We start from the raw sequence: 14,088 nt of genomic DNA, 5'->3' as shown, positions 1-14,088 counted from the left end.
TGGCAGAGGGGTCTTCTGACAGTGAAAGGATGAGCTGGGTGTAGTTGGCGTAAGAAATTATGTTGACCAGGGGTAACATGTACGCATTGAAGAGCGTAGCACTGAGGGATGATCCTTAGAGGATGCTGCAGCTGATCTTTTTGGTTTCCAAAGTGAACAGTGGGAGACGTATTCTCTGGGTTCTTCTGGTGAGATATGAGCTGATCCATTTTAGGGCATTTCCCTGGATTTCGATGTGGTGGAGTTTGTTGATCATGAGACAGTGTTGAAGGCAACTCATAGGTCCTTGAGGTTGAGGGCTGCCGTTTCGCTGTGGTCCAAGAGGGCCCTGATGTCGTTGGTGGTTGTCATCATGGGTGTCTTTGTACTGTGTGTCGTGACCTGGGCACAAGAGCACTAGGACCCTGTACCCGACTGGTTTGGAGGGGATGAGAACCGGACACCACTTCTGGTCAGGGGAGTGGGGAGGAAGGCAGACTACGAGGGCAAGGGGATGAGAGCACAGGTGGGGCAAGAAGCAGCGCTAACGAATAGAATAATCAAGTAGGTATAAACATTCCTACCTGACTTCTGTGTCTTCCTGCCAAGCACAACACAACAACTGGCGACGAGTGCGGCATCTAGAGGACGGCGCGTGTGCCCTGGTCCCTCGTGATCAAGAAATGGAGCCAGGAGCCCACCCTGGTCCGCCAGCGAAAGAAAAAGAATCATCGCTGCAAGACACTCGGCATCCGCTGAAAAGAAGAAGCGGAGCCAGGAGCCCGCCCTGGTCTGATTGCGGAGGAAGGAAGAAACGACAAGGGAGCCCACCCCGGACACAGCAGAAGAGCGGTAAGAGGCCCCGACCTACCCTGAGCGGTGCACCCATCCATGCATGTAGGCGTCGCATGCAAAAACTGAAGAGGTGCACCCTGTTTTGAAATTCCAGCTGCCCGCAAATCAAACAAAGTCTCGCGCGAGGACAGCGGCCATCTTGGGGCCAGGCGGGAGCAGCCAATCAGTGTTCCGAAAGGCCCGGCGGCCATCTTAAGGTCAGGCGAAATCACCAAAAGACCCGCGATATCGCAAGACTTGGGCGGCCATCTTAAGATCAGGCAAATTAAGCCAATAAGCAACGCGGGAGGCCCGGTGGCCATTTTAAAGTCTGGCAAAACCAAGTAAACGAGGAAAAAGCTTCAAATAAAGGGAATTAGAAGTAATAAACAATAGAAAAGTAAAAATATACAACAAAGAAGGGAAAAAAAAGCAGAAATAAAAGTAAATAAAACACAAGAACAATATAAAGGAACAAATAGATAAGGAGTATACACCATCACGGTGGTACAAAGGAAAAGAAGTACACAATAACGAGAGTTGCGCCCGTGCTGCACGCCAGACAATGGTTCATCAAGCAAATGACAAGAACGGCATGCAGTATTCCGCAGGCCCTTTCCGTTCAATTTATCTGAACCACAGATAGGTATTTATTTATTAATAGCATTTGTTGAGCGCTACTGCTACCCGTGGGTGTCCTGGCACTACGAGAAATCTTGCCTGAGGATAAAACCAGAGACATACTAATTAGTAAATAGCCAGGTATCAGATAGGAAAGATGGATTTGCAAGTTCGAAAGATACATGCCCGCCACAGACGTCGCAGAAGCCATGCAAATAGATCCATTTTTAAACCTCGTAGGGGATGAAGTGGAAGACTTGCTAGTTACATTCCCTCAAGAGCAAACAGCATCATACAAGGGACTGATCAAGTGCCACACAGACAAGTTTCACCCACAAAGAAACTTTGATTTCGAAAGATACACCTTCACCATCGCGTACCAACAAGCAGAGGAGTCCCTCGACGACTTTGCAACGCGACTGCGCAAATTGGTTACACACTGCGAATTCGATATGTTTGACAACGAACAAGTAATTTGACTGCGCATCATTAAAGGATGTCAGTCCGTGGAGATCCTCACACGAATTCCGAAAGAACCAACCTCGCTGGAGAAAATTCTGACTATGACCCGGGCAGACGCGAGAGCAACCACGCAAGCTAAACAGATGGAACTGGGAAAAGAAACACGAATAGCACAAGCTCACCGCATGGCTGAAAGCAGCCGCATGACCGTAAGCAACCAGAAAAAAAGAAAACACGAGCAACTGCCAAGAAAACTGCATGAAAGAACATGTTACAGGTGCCTACTCAAATTTCCACGCATTGGCGTCTGCCTGGCAATGGGTTAGAGATGCAGAAAATGCAACAGGGACAATCATTTTGCAAGCCCCTGCATGGCCGCACAATTCAAAAGTGAGAGAGGATGACTTGGAAGACCTCGGACAGCAACAAACATATATGCCAGACACATGGAAAGGGCAAATCGCAGTTCTTCCGCTGAATCAGACGGAGAGGCAGTACAAGAGAACGTGGAAAGACTATACCTGATGTCCGATGCCCCTGTGGAAGACAGAGAGAGCATTCATCTAATGGAGAAACATCAGGTAAAGAAAATGGCGACCGTAGACATAGAGGTGGGAAGACACAGCACATGATTTGTGCTGGATAGCGGTGCCACATGCAACATAATGTGCGTATCACAATACGAGAAGATGAAAATAAAACCAACACTCTCACCATCAACTGTATTTACTAGGCCTGGGCGTAGTGTGCGTAGTCGCGCTACGCGAAGCTACACGAAGCTACACGAAGATGTTCTCGCACTACGCGAGCTTTGCAAGCATGCGTAGTTGCTTGTCGGACCCGTTCGCAATGCGTTTTTCTTGTTCGGGAGCGCGTTGTGTGTATTCGGGGAGCTGTCTGCGTGCTCGGGGGATAGTAGCTCGCGAACTTACCCATGCGGCCATCTTGTTTTTCAATTGTCCCGTCCGCTCGCGTTGCCTTATTTCCTGTTCCGGGTCACGTATAACGTGTTCGTGTTGTGCATGTCATGTTCGGGAACGCTATCTACTTGTTCGCGACGACAAGTGCGTGTTTGCGAGAAATATCGCGCAAATTTATCCACGTGGTCGCGATGGGCGCGGCCATCTTATTTTTCACTCTATGCTATTATTCTGGGCCTATTTTTCTATCCACCTTTAATCCTTACTTATTTTCACTGTTTTTCTCACTTTTTTTATTTATCATCTCTGTCCCTAAGTTTATATTTTGTGATTTATTTCTACTTTCACTGCGTTTTTGTTACTTTTCCCCTTTTTATTTTACCTCTTTCTTCAAGCTCCTACTTCTTCCCCTAACTTTATTTTTTCCTTCTTTTCTTTTCTGCCTCCACCCCAGAACCATGGCCAAGGGCAGCAGTACCGGCTACAAGGGCAAGGCGCCTGCGCCCAAGCGCCGGCTGCCTTGCGGCAGAATGCGCCCTGCAGGTGTGCAGGCCGGAGAGCTTTTTGGAGAAGCGGAAGTGGCTGCCCTGGTTTTTTTCATCCAGCGCCACCTCCCCTTGACCTTGGCAGGCAGGCGGCAGGCCAAGCTCCGGGTCCCTTACCCAGAAGCGTCACCGCCGGTGGGCGAAGGTGCGCCGAGCAGTGTTTCGCTGCTCGGGGATCCGGCGCACCCACAACCAGCTGGCCCACCAGTGGTAAGACATCCTGGACCGGGAGCAGGACCTGTTGGACCTGCTAGGTGTTGACGTTGTGGGGCTTGGTGAGTAGCTAGTAAAATATAATAGTATAAGTATTGTGTATAATTCTTGGATGAATAACACGATTCCTGGTGCGCTTAGTTACATTGCAGGTCAATTCCGTTTCAAAATCTTCTGTGATTGTATGACACAGGTGTTACTCGGCACTTCTCTTACTTGTTTGTAACTTTGCGCTAGCTTGGGCTAATTAATGAAGTTAGAGTTTACTTTAGAGAACTGACGTTAGTTAATGCTATTGCTAGAGTCTAGTCCTTCCATTGTCCTTCTGTGAAATGGTGGTGGATGGATAATAGGTTTACTTAGTATATGTTCATATTTTTTTTACGGTCTGCGTGATGCCTCCTCTGTCACTGAATGCTTCTTACCCCAGTCCTCCATAGAACCTTTTAGTAGTTTGTTTAGTGAGTGGTAGGCTTCGCATTGTCAGTCAGTAGCAGAACAACATACAACGCAACCAACCAACAATTTGGTCTATGCACAAATTTCTGCATGTGTCCTCCATCTAATCTATGCATTTTTGATGGCAAAAATAAAATGGAAATGCAGACTTACTGAATAATTGGCCCATCTGGAATAGGTGGTGTAGGTCAGGTGGTACTTAGGCTTGGTTAGTATTCTGGAATCAGAATGATTATGGAACATTTGATTAGTGTTCATATAAGTAGAGGGTCCGTGAATCCTGCAAGCCAGTAGTCATTTTGATTAGATAGGTCAATTTTATTGCAATTGTAGTTTCCTAAAATGTTTGAGCGTTTTTTTAATGATTTATTTGTTTCACAGAACTCAATGTTTCTCTCTTTCTTTATTATTTCTTACATGATCAGCACCCAGGGGCAAGAAGACAGGATCCGAGTCGGCGGGAGAACCACCAGAGGAGCGCTCCTCTACCGAGGGTCCTGCTGCTGGCCCCAGTAAGTCCTACAGTGCTTATATTAACAATGATATTTCCCTAAATTTTAACGCTTCTTTGATCTTCATTATCTGTTTTCCAAATTTTGGTTATCCCTGCCTTGCAGTTCCTTCAAACTGCCTCTGCAATGACTCTCGGTGCTACTACTATTAGACTGTCTGTAGCTGAGCTTGCCCTGTTGTCCACCCTTAGTTAAGGTTTTCTTCTGAATAAAACTGTGATAGAACAATATCTGTAGCCACTGGGTCCCCTCCTGTCCTTTGTGTTGTCCTCTTTAATCTCTAGGCTTTGACAATTCCCACCAACAAAATGCACAACCAGATGTTTGTCTAGTATTTTTTGTTAGGATAGTAGTACATACTACTACTGTTGTGGGTATTCTGCACAGCCACAAACAGAACTATGCACAAGAAAATAGGATGTTGGTGATGGGAGATTGGACCTTACTCACACCTCAGTCAGAACTCAGAACCCACAATTCCCTGACCGACTAGCTATAGAGTCTCATTAGTCATTAGGTCCCGAACCCCCACACGAAGATACCCAATGATTTTATTACACAACCCAGAACATAACACCCTTTCGCTCACTCATACGTGTAAGTCCATAACACCACACCAAATACCACAGAGTCTATGTATAAGTTCAAACGGTTTATTTATTCCAAATAATAACAAGCTTTGTAAGTTGTTCCATGAAATTACATCCAGCTCAAACATGCAACATAAAGAAGATTAAAACACTAAACATTTGTTACAACTAGTGCATGATAGAGATTTGTGTGATTTCTGGGAGACTCCTCACCGTTGAACGTATAAATACTAGTTACATGCATATTTCGTAAGCTCTGCAAATCTCTGGTTCGTAAAAGGGAATCTTCTGCCTATTATGAGAAAAATGTGGCACGTTAGACAGTATAATACAATTATGCAAGCTTTTTGAAGTCATGCCAAAAAGTGTAACATTATGGCTAAGCAATAGGGACTAACCAAACTCCATAAAAAAGTGGCTTGTTTTTCAACCTCTTCACTTGTATGCAACACTCATGTGGCCTCAAAGGCATCTTACTGCGTAAGAAGCTACGAGGTAACATGCGCAAAAGAGTAGACATGAATCTAAAATGGTTACATGGCTCAGGCTAACATTCCAAAGAGTAGAGTAGGAGTAGAGATGAAATGACCCTAGGGACCATATAATAATACTACTAATGACTCTCAACTGACTCTACTGTAGTATGCAATTTGGACTTGTGATGATTTATGTTGTACTTTAACTGTTTTTTCAATCTTCCTTCCTGGTGAAAATGAGTAAAATAGGGGGAGATGTACAGGCATCTAAAAAGGTGTAATTTTTTTTACTACCAGTACCAACCACCATTGTCGGTGGGGCCAGCAGCGATGGAAATGCTGCCATTCAGGAGGAGGCAGGAGATATGGCACCTGCAGGAGCACCAGGGGGGGAGAAAGCAGCAGCGGTGGGTGGTGGTAAATTATATTCATTACTTATCGGCAATGCTAGCTGGAAGGGGAACACTTCCCTCACTGTACCGTGAGACTTATTAAGTAAGTAACTATGAACTTGAACTTGTACTAAACAATATACAATGGTTGAAGAAGACACCCTTTACTTAGCATTACCAATGCAATAGCGATAGCATTACCAGCGTGAGTTGAGTTACCAATGGCCTCTCCTATCAGACTCCAACTCATCTGTGAAAGTTATGGAGAAGACTAAAAATCAGATCAGATGACCTTGATGGATGTGTTGATCAAAAAGGGAAAGAACTAGGGTGGAAGGAGGAAGGGCGGGCAAGATGTATTACAACTAGCAGAGAAGGATACTTTGGAAGCAGCATGCAGGTGGCTGATAGGAATCAGATGCATGGGTTGTTAAAGGATGGGTGCAAGGTGAAAGAAGATGACTGCCTGGGTGGGCGACACAGTATGGGTGGATAGTGGATAGCAAGAATCATCAGAGGTGTTTGTGTCAAACCCAAAGCCAAGGCAAGGAAGGAAGGAGTGGACGCATGGGTGGTTGTTGGTGAAAGTGAAACCAGCTAAGGTTTGTTAAGCGATACATATAACAAAAAGAATGATAGACATTTACTTTTAATGGATGGATGCCTGGATGTTTTTAATCATAGGTGGAGACTGTCACTGGATGCAGACTAGAGTCTTACTTTGAAGAGAATGTAAAAGAAACTATGCCAGAGTAGCAAAGCAGAGGGTCATATATTTATATAAAAGTAGGATTTCATTTCAGAATACAGTTCATGACTCAGTAGTTTGCAAGCACATCATATATATATATTATCAAGCGCCTTCCTCTGACTCCAAGGACTACTTCCTACCTATGTTAATTTTTATTCGATTGTGTCCGCTCAGCCAGCCTGCAAAGGGTGACCTATCTGTTGGTTACACAATCAATGAACAAAGTACCTTATGCATTAGTGGTCGGTGGTGGGAGTGCTGGTGGGTGGTGATGTGGGGAGTGGGAGGGGCAAGGTGGGGGTGGTAAACTATGGATTGTGAATGCAGTGCACACAACAAAATGTGTTTTATTTATTTATATGTTTACTTACCAGTAATTGTCCGCAATCCATAGTTTGCTCCCCCCCCACCCTGCCCCTTCCCGCGTCACCGCCCGCCAGCACTCCCACCTCTGACCGCTACTGGACTGATATGTCGTTCCATATAAGCAATGATCATTGGATCAGAAGTATATTATATTATTATTAATCTGCCTTTTTGTAGTCGCCAGGGCACAGTGAAAGTGAAATTGAGCAATTGCCCTTCATGTAACACAGTGAGTATGGCCAGTGCCACCCGTAATCGAAAAATATACGAGCTTCCCCACCTGCAGCTTAGTAAATAAAAGTAACAGGCATCTGCGTATTGACTCGTATGTTGGTCTTGGACGCAAGCTTAGCTGACTGAGCTGGCTTGCCGGCTACAGCCTACAACAAGGTTATGTAATTTATCTAAACTAGAGATAAGAAAAAGACTGGTGTTCTTCTGTATACTGGAGTCCATCCATAGGACTAGGGCAAGTAAAATGCTGGAAAAAAACTCCAACAAATGTTAGCGGCCGGGGAAGCAGGAGGATAGATACTTACCACAAATGTTATGTACTGCGCTTGCTAGTGCTACTGTGCCACTATGTGTTGCATTAATTTTGTATTACTGTTTTGTTAAGAGTTTTGGTTACAATTCTGTTTCTTTCTTTATAGATCCTCCTTCCCAAAAACCAACACGGAAGGAGTTGGCAGCCAGGCCCCGGCAACGGAAACTGCAGGCCATCTGTGAAGATTACCGCCGGCTGGTGGCTCAGGCAGAGGAGGAGGAGGAGGCGGCGGCAGCAGCTGCTGCCTCTTCCAATGCCCCGGTCCCCAGCCAGGCCACGCCTGCAGTAGTATGGTGCCGCGGTAAGGCAGCCACCCAGTGTCGCCATTTTTCAACAACTGCTGCCGCCTATATGGATGCAAATGTAAGTGCTGTGCATTTCCCCAGAAACTTCTCCTCCGGATGGCACAGCTGGAGGACCAATTAGAGGAGTGCATTAAAATCGTCGTGGACAAACACCTGAAAGCACGCCGATTGTAGTTGGACCCTGTTAATTTGCCCCTTTTTTGGAACTTTTGTTGTTGGGTGGGAATTGGGGATTGGGGTTTCTTATTTTTTGGACATTGGTTGGACTTGGACATTGGTTGGGGTTAGGGAGAGGGGTGGGTGAGGTTTGGGATAGTCTATTTTTGTTAAGCGCTTAGAGACCCCTGGGTTATAATGCGCTATATAAATCAAATAAATAAATAAATAAATAGGAAAATAAATGTTCTTTATTTATACTTATACATACGATGTTAATGTTTTGTGGGGGCGTTACTGTTTCACGAATTTATGTACGTCACAAGGTTTCCTTGAAGATACAGGACAGCAGCCAGTGTTTGATTTAAATTTTGTAACATGCAAACAAATAGATGTGGTACCCCTCACTGAGTTATATTTGTCCTACTAGTACTACCAGTCACTGCTCCTAGTCCATTATACCTCCCAGCAAACTTATCTTACCTGTGATTGATGAGGATTAAGTTCGGCACAGCAATGGCTGCATGGTTTCCCAAGAGAATGGAGACGATGCCATGGTTGTGGTTTTAGTAGTAGACACTGGCACTAGCATTTGCAAACAAAAAAAATGAGACAGTTACTTGCCTGAGAGAGACTGTGGGAGTAGTAGAAAAGTACAGTACATAAGAAGACTGCCAAACAAACAATATTGCAACTGCTAAACTAAAAGAAAACATAATGGTGGCGGGAACAGCCTAGTACACAAAGCTAAGAAGTTAAACTGTAGTTGTCTCGAAGGAGTGACTTAACACAATCATAATTCGTAAACTTTAATGCTGTAAATCCAGTCAATACCGGCAAATAATTATGATGTATTAGGTGGGTCCCTTTGAAAAATTAACTGGCTTGTACATAGACTGAGCATGGGTGGGCAAGCCCTGCTTTTTTTTTTACATTTAATTAGTGTTGCTTTCATCACATCTGCCCCAGCAAGCCTGTGATCAATTGTTGGTGTACATTTAATGTAGTCACATCACACCTCAATATAAAACCACACAGCCCGGGGGAAGAGGGTTAGGGTTTGATGAATGGATGGGGAGGGGGGTTAGGGGAAAGGTTTGACAAAGAAAAACAGTACGCATGGAGACAACAAAAGCGAAACAACATCTGAAGACGACGATGATCCGCTATCCAATAAATCTTTAAAGGGAGAAAAAGGAAATGCATGCATGATGAAGATAACTTGATGGTTAATGAGTAGTACTTAACTACTACTACACAATTAGACAGTACAGGGAAGTAGTATTATATGAAATTTGCCTTGCCTGTATGCCCTCAGAGAAACGCTAATTACCTGCTGTACCGGGCTGAAATCTAGCAAAGAAAATAAAAAAATAGTTGTAGGGAGCAATTAGCAAACAAAGTCACATAGTCGTAAAATGAATGAAGAGAAAAAAGGAATCAACTTATTTAAAAGACGAATATGATATTAAAGTTACTGTATTATCCAGGTCCAAATGTGTAGTTGTATCTCGTCATTTACCTTGGTCCTCCCTTCCATGGACATTCTGCACATCATTCTTGGGTGTCACTGGCTGGCTGATGAGGATTGGTACGGTGAGTGTGAGTTGCTGCTCCAAGTATAATAGCACTGGTTAAAAGGCCGACCTGTAAGTGTTGATGGAAAAACAAAAGGGGTATTGAAAAATAAATGAATTTAAAAAAAGCATCAATTACTGTGTAGTGCAAAAAGACAAGGCTCTTGAGTGAGAAGACTTTCAGACTGAGGCGGCTTGGATACATTGTGTCTACTCTACTATTTACACAGCATTAATCTACAAGAATAACAGGACAGGAGCCAGCACAGAACAGGCCCACGGCACTGGGCCGTGACCCAAACTCCATTTACCTTCATTTTTGACAGAGCCAGACAAAAGGCATATACAGCAACCTAGAATTTTCCAAATCAAGTGACTAAATCAATGCGCCACTGTTAGTCATCATACCACTATACGACTACACCACTGCACGGACATGTAGCCTAGGTCTGCTGTGGTTCTTGTTGAATGGTTGTGTTTACCTTTTTATGCCAGTTCATGAAACACTGTTATTCCATCAATCACTTCAGACTGACTGCGTGCAAAGATAGTATGGTCATCAATCATCATCATGGTGTGGTACGTGTACGTGTTGTCCAAGAGACCAACACCAACTCAGTCTGTAGTGAGTGACTCTAATTAAGTAAGTCCAGACTGCACCTGCAGTAGAAGGAGTACAATTGGTTATTATTAAACAACATGGAAACATTGACTATCACTTGAGTCACTTTTATTTTGTTATTATTTTAACTACTAGTATAGTTTGACTTCATGCATATTTGTTCAGAGTCAGCAAGCATCCAATGCAATGCATAGCATCATTCAATAATCATGTACCTGTCTTGCTCTTCTCTTTGGCTGTCAGATCAGAGATGCAGAGCCTTCTGAAAGTGAAGTTTACTTTAGTTTCGGATGCCTGCTCAAGCTCTGACAGTGAAGAGTTGTGGATGCCTGCAGACAGAGGTGGTAGCCTTAAGACAGTGATGAGTTTTGGATTGGAAACAAAACAGAAGATGGCTATAGTCATGTACGTTAACTTGTTATGGAGGGACTGTTAGAGGCTACATTATTGTACTATTCTCCATCTCCATCCAATGTCTGGCAAGATTTAAATGTATTTAGGGCGAGTCATGGAGATGAAGCAGGATTCTGAGGAGTGGAGTAGACAGTTAAATGCACAGACGTGCAACTCCAATAGGTAAATAAAAATAAGAGACGGTGGTGATGGATTTGTTGTGGTTTGATTTGAACCAAAAAGACAGATATACACACAAATAAAGGAAGGGAGAAAGTAACAATTGGAAACTCTAGTTGCCGGGAAGAGGAGCTCGTCCTCAAACTCTGGTGGTTCAGACAGAAGTAGGTCATGTAACCCACTACTTATGTCTTCGGAGTCTCTCTCCTCTTCTTGCTGTGATTCATTTATTTTATAGTCCGGTGGTATGAAGTGCTGATTTATTTTGATTATGGTTAACCTCTCCACGCTTTTGGGCGAGGGACTGGTCCTTTTCACAATTACAATGAAACCAGCAGCACTGAAAAAACGCTCAGAAGAGACACTTGCGACAGGACATGCCAGATATTTAATCGCCAGCCTGCTGAGCACTGGCCATTGGCTTATTTTCCCATACCAATATGCCAATGGGCTTTGCTCCATGAAGATCTCTGTTGTGTCATCCAGATAGGCCTGGACCATCCGCTCAATGTTCAGGGGTGCTCTGATTTGCTTGGCCTCTTTTGACTTTGCACCAGTAACGGACTTACCCATCCCTTTCTGTAGAAACCTAGCAGCTATTTTTTTTGGTCTGACGAATCAGATCCTGTTGGTGCTGTTGTTGATGTTATTGGTAGTGTTGGTGACTGCTGGGAAGCAAACGCACTGCTCTGATGCTCTGAAGAAGAACTTGACTCTGGATGCCCTGTAGTACTTGCACTCTCCTGGGCTGGCACTGGCAGGCCTCTAATTGAGAGCCGTTCATATTCTAAATCAGTAGCTTCCTCAGCTATTAAAGTTTTGTACTTGCCAACATCCCCTTCTGAAAAAGGAATTACTGCATTACTGTTCTGAAATAATTTGTACCGTGGATCCAAAATTGTGGCAGTAATGTAATGTCGATGTGACACAATCTTATTTTGAATCCTTGCATTGTCAGATAAGCGGACGGCTAAGGCATCGCCAAATAACATGCGTCTACTTTGCCTTCCACACCTTCGTATGTTTCAGACACCTCCTTCAGCTGTTGCTCTAGGATGTACAACAATGGAATAGCTTGGCCTATAGTACAGTCCTCCCTGCTGACTGCACGTGTGAAGACCTCAAAAGGAAGTAGCATCTCTGTCAGGCATTTGGGGCCAGATGTAGGTAATTTCCATTTACCGATTCATAAATACCGACTCATACCGAATCGGTATTCCTGAATCGGTAAATGGTATGTAGGAAAAAAATCGGTAAAAGTTACCGAATCGTCATGACTCGGTAACCAAAATCGGTAATTACCGAATCGGAATAATCCGAATCGGCTTTTTCCGAATCGGTGAAACCCAAGCATCCCTATGGGCCACATGGCCCATAGGAATGAATGGGATTCACCGAATCGGAAAAAGTCAAATCGGAATTTACCGATTCGGAATTCACCGATTCGGTAATTACCGAATCGGGAGTTTGAAACACGCCATGTGAGCCTGCCAACCAATCAGGGACAGCCTACACACCCCACAACCAAAGCCCTGTGAATCCAACCAATGAGAGTGAAGCACCCCACCCCAGTACCTGGGAGTGGCCACACCCATGCAGGTGGAAACCAACAGAACAAACTATTCTTCAGAGGAGAGAGGAGCAGAGCATCCACAGGCAAGCAGAGTGAAAGAATGGAGGCACAGGAAGGCCAAAAGGATGGTGGTGAGAGGAAAAGGAAGATAAAGTTCAGCCCAGAGGAACTACAGGTGGCTGTGGATGAAATAGTGAGCAACTACAGCAAAATATTTGGGAGACAGTCTCTGCATGTTGCAGAGACTGTGAAGAGGAAAATTTGGATAGCCATTCAGGCCAAAGTCAATGCCATTGGTGTCACCCACCGGGAGATTGAGGACATCCGAAAGAGGTGGTATGACCTGCGCATCGTGACGAAGAAAAAAATTGCTGCACAGAAAAAGGATGCGGGTTTGACTGGAGGTGGCAGGAGCAAAGCACCAAAACTGACACCAATAGAGGAGCTAGTGGAAACCACCATGGAGGCAGAATGCATCCATGGGATAGGAGACCTGGATAGCACAGCGAAAGCAGCCAAGAAACAAGGTAAGAGGCATGTTCCCACATCCACCCCCAGCAACCCAACCCTGTACCCCACTGTGTACACACATCACACTGCAGAAGAGCTCAGATTTTGTGGCAGCAATGCATCATGGTAGACATAGTCATGTATACATAGATGCTAAGTACACCACACATGACTCAGCAAGGCATGCCACACACATCACCAAACAAGCAATGTGGACTGTGCAAAGGTGTGCAGACTATTTAATTAAGAACCACACACAGACAAACAACAACATTGACCCTATGCCAATTTGAATCCACAGGAGAGTCGTCACGCAGTTCAGCACCGCCGAGGGAGGAGAGGGCAGCACCAACTAAAAGAGGGGAGAAAGAAAAGAGGAAAAGTTGTCACAGCGCAGGAGAAGGAGGAAACGATCCCACCCATGAGCCATCATCTCCAAACCCACCCACTACACCTGTCCCAATGTCCCCTCTGTTGTTTGGAACTCCTGACCTCACAGACACACCCAGTGCAATGTCCAGAGGGTCCATGCCGGGAGGGGAAAGTAGCCATGCGGAGCCCCCACAGAGGATCCTGCAGACCTCTGAATCAGAGGATGAGGAAGATGTCCCCCAAAAGAGTGCACCAGTGGCTGACAGGCCAAGACCAACTATTGCAGCAGGCGCAGCGCACACCAGTGTCCTTGGCAGGAGGGCACTTGAGGGTGGGGAGGGCCAGGAAGGGGAGAGCGTCTTCTGTGGCCTGGAGGGCACGATGGTGAAAGTACAACGCCAGCAGGCCGAATCACTGCAAGCCATGCATAGGCAGGTTCGCTGTATGAACACCAAAATGTACAACATGGACAAGGGCATAAGCCAAATGGCATCTAGCCTGGAGGTGATTGCACAAGGAATCACAGACATCTCAACATACATGGGAGTTCTCTCCGACAAGTTGGACAGGGATCATCTCCAGCGTGCCAAGGAACGACATGACATGCGCCGACAGACAAAGGCCGTGAATAGGTTCGCAACCAATACAGTACTCCTCTGCAGACGCTCCATTTCAATGCAGGAAGCAATAGACCACTGCTGCACAGACTTAACACGGGGCATGGCTAAAGTGA

General features: G+C 45.0%; 1 long non-coding RNA gene across 1 annotated transcript; it reads right to left on the bottom strand.

The window, feature by feature from the left end:
- Window positions 1–8,611: 8,611 nt before the first annotated feature.
- On the bottom strand, window positions 8,612–10,386 carry LOC144819338 (uncharacterized). The gene is made up of 3 exons (XR_013607298.1): window positions 10,188–10,386; window positions 9,651–9,775; window positions 8,612–8,713 (listed from the first exon to the last, which is right to left on the bottom strand). It is a non-coding gene; the product is annotated as an uncharacterized LOC144819338 (long non-coding RNA).
- Between the last annotated feature and the right edge of the window lie 3,702 nt (window positions 10,387–14,088).

Source organism: Lissotriton helveticus, chromosome 2_1, assembly GCF_964261635.1.
Source record: "Lissotriton helveticus chromosome 2_1, aLisHel1.1, whole genome shotgun sequence".
NCBI lineage: Eukaryota > Metazoa > Chordata > Amphibia > Caudata > Salamandridae > Lissotriton > Lissotriton helveticus.
The sequence above is the reverse complement of the archived record's forward strand: the minus strand, read 5'-3'. Positions and strand labels throughout refer to the sequence as shown.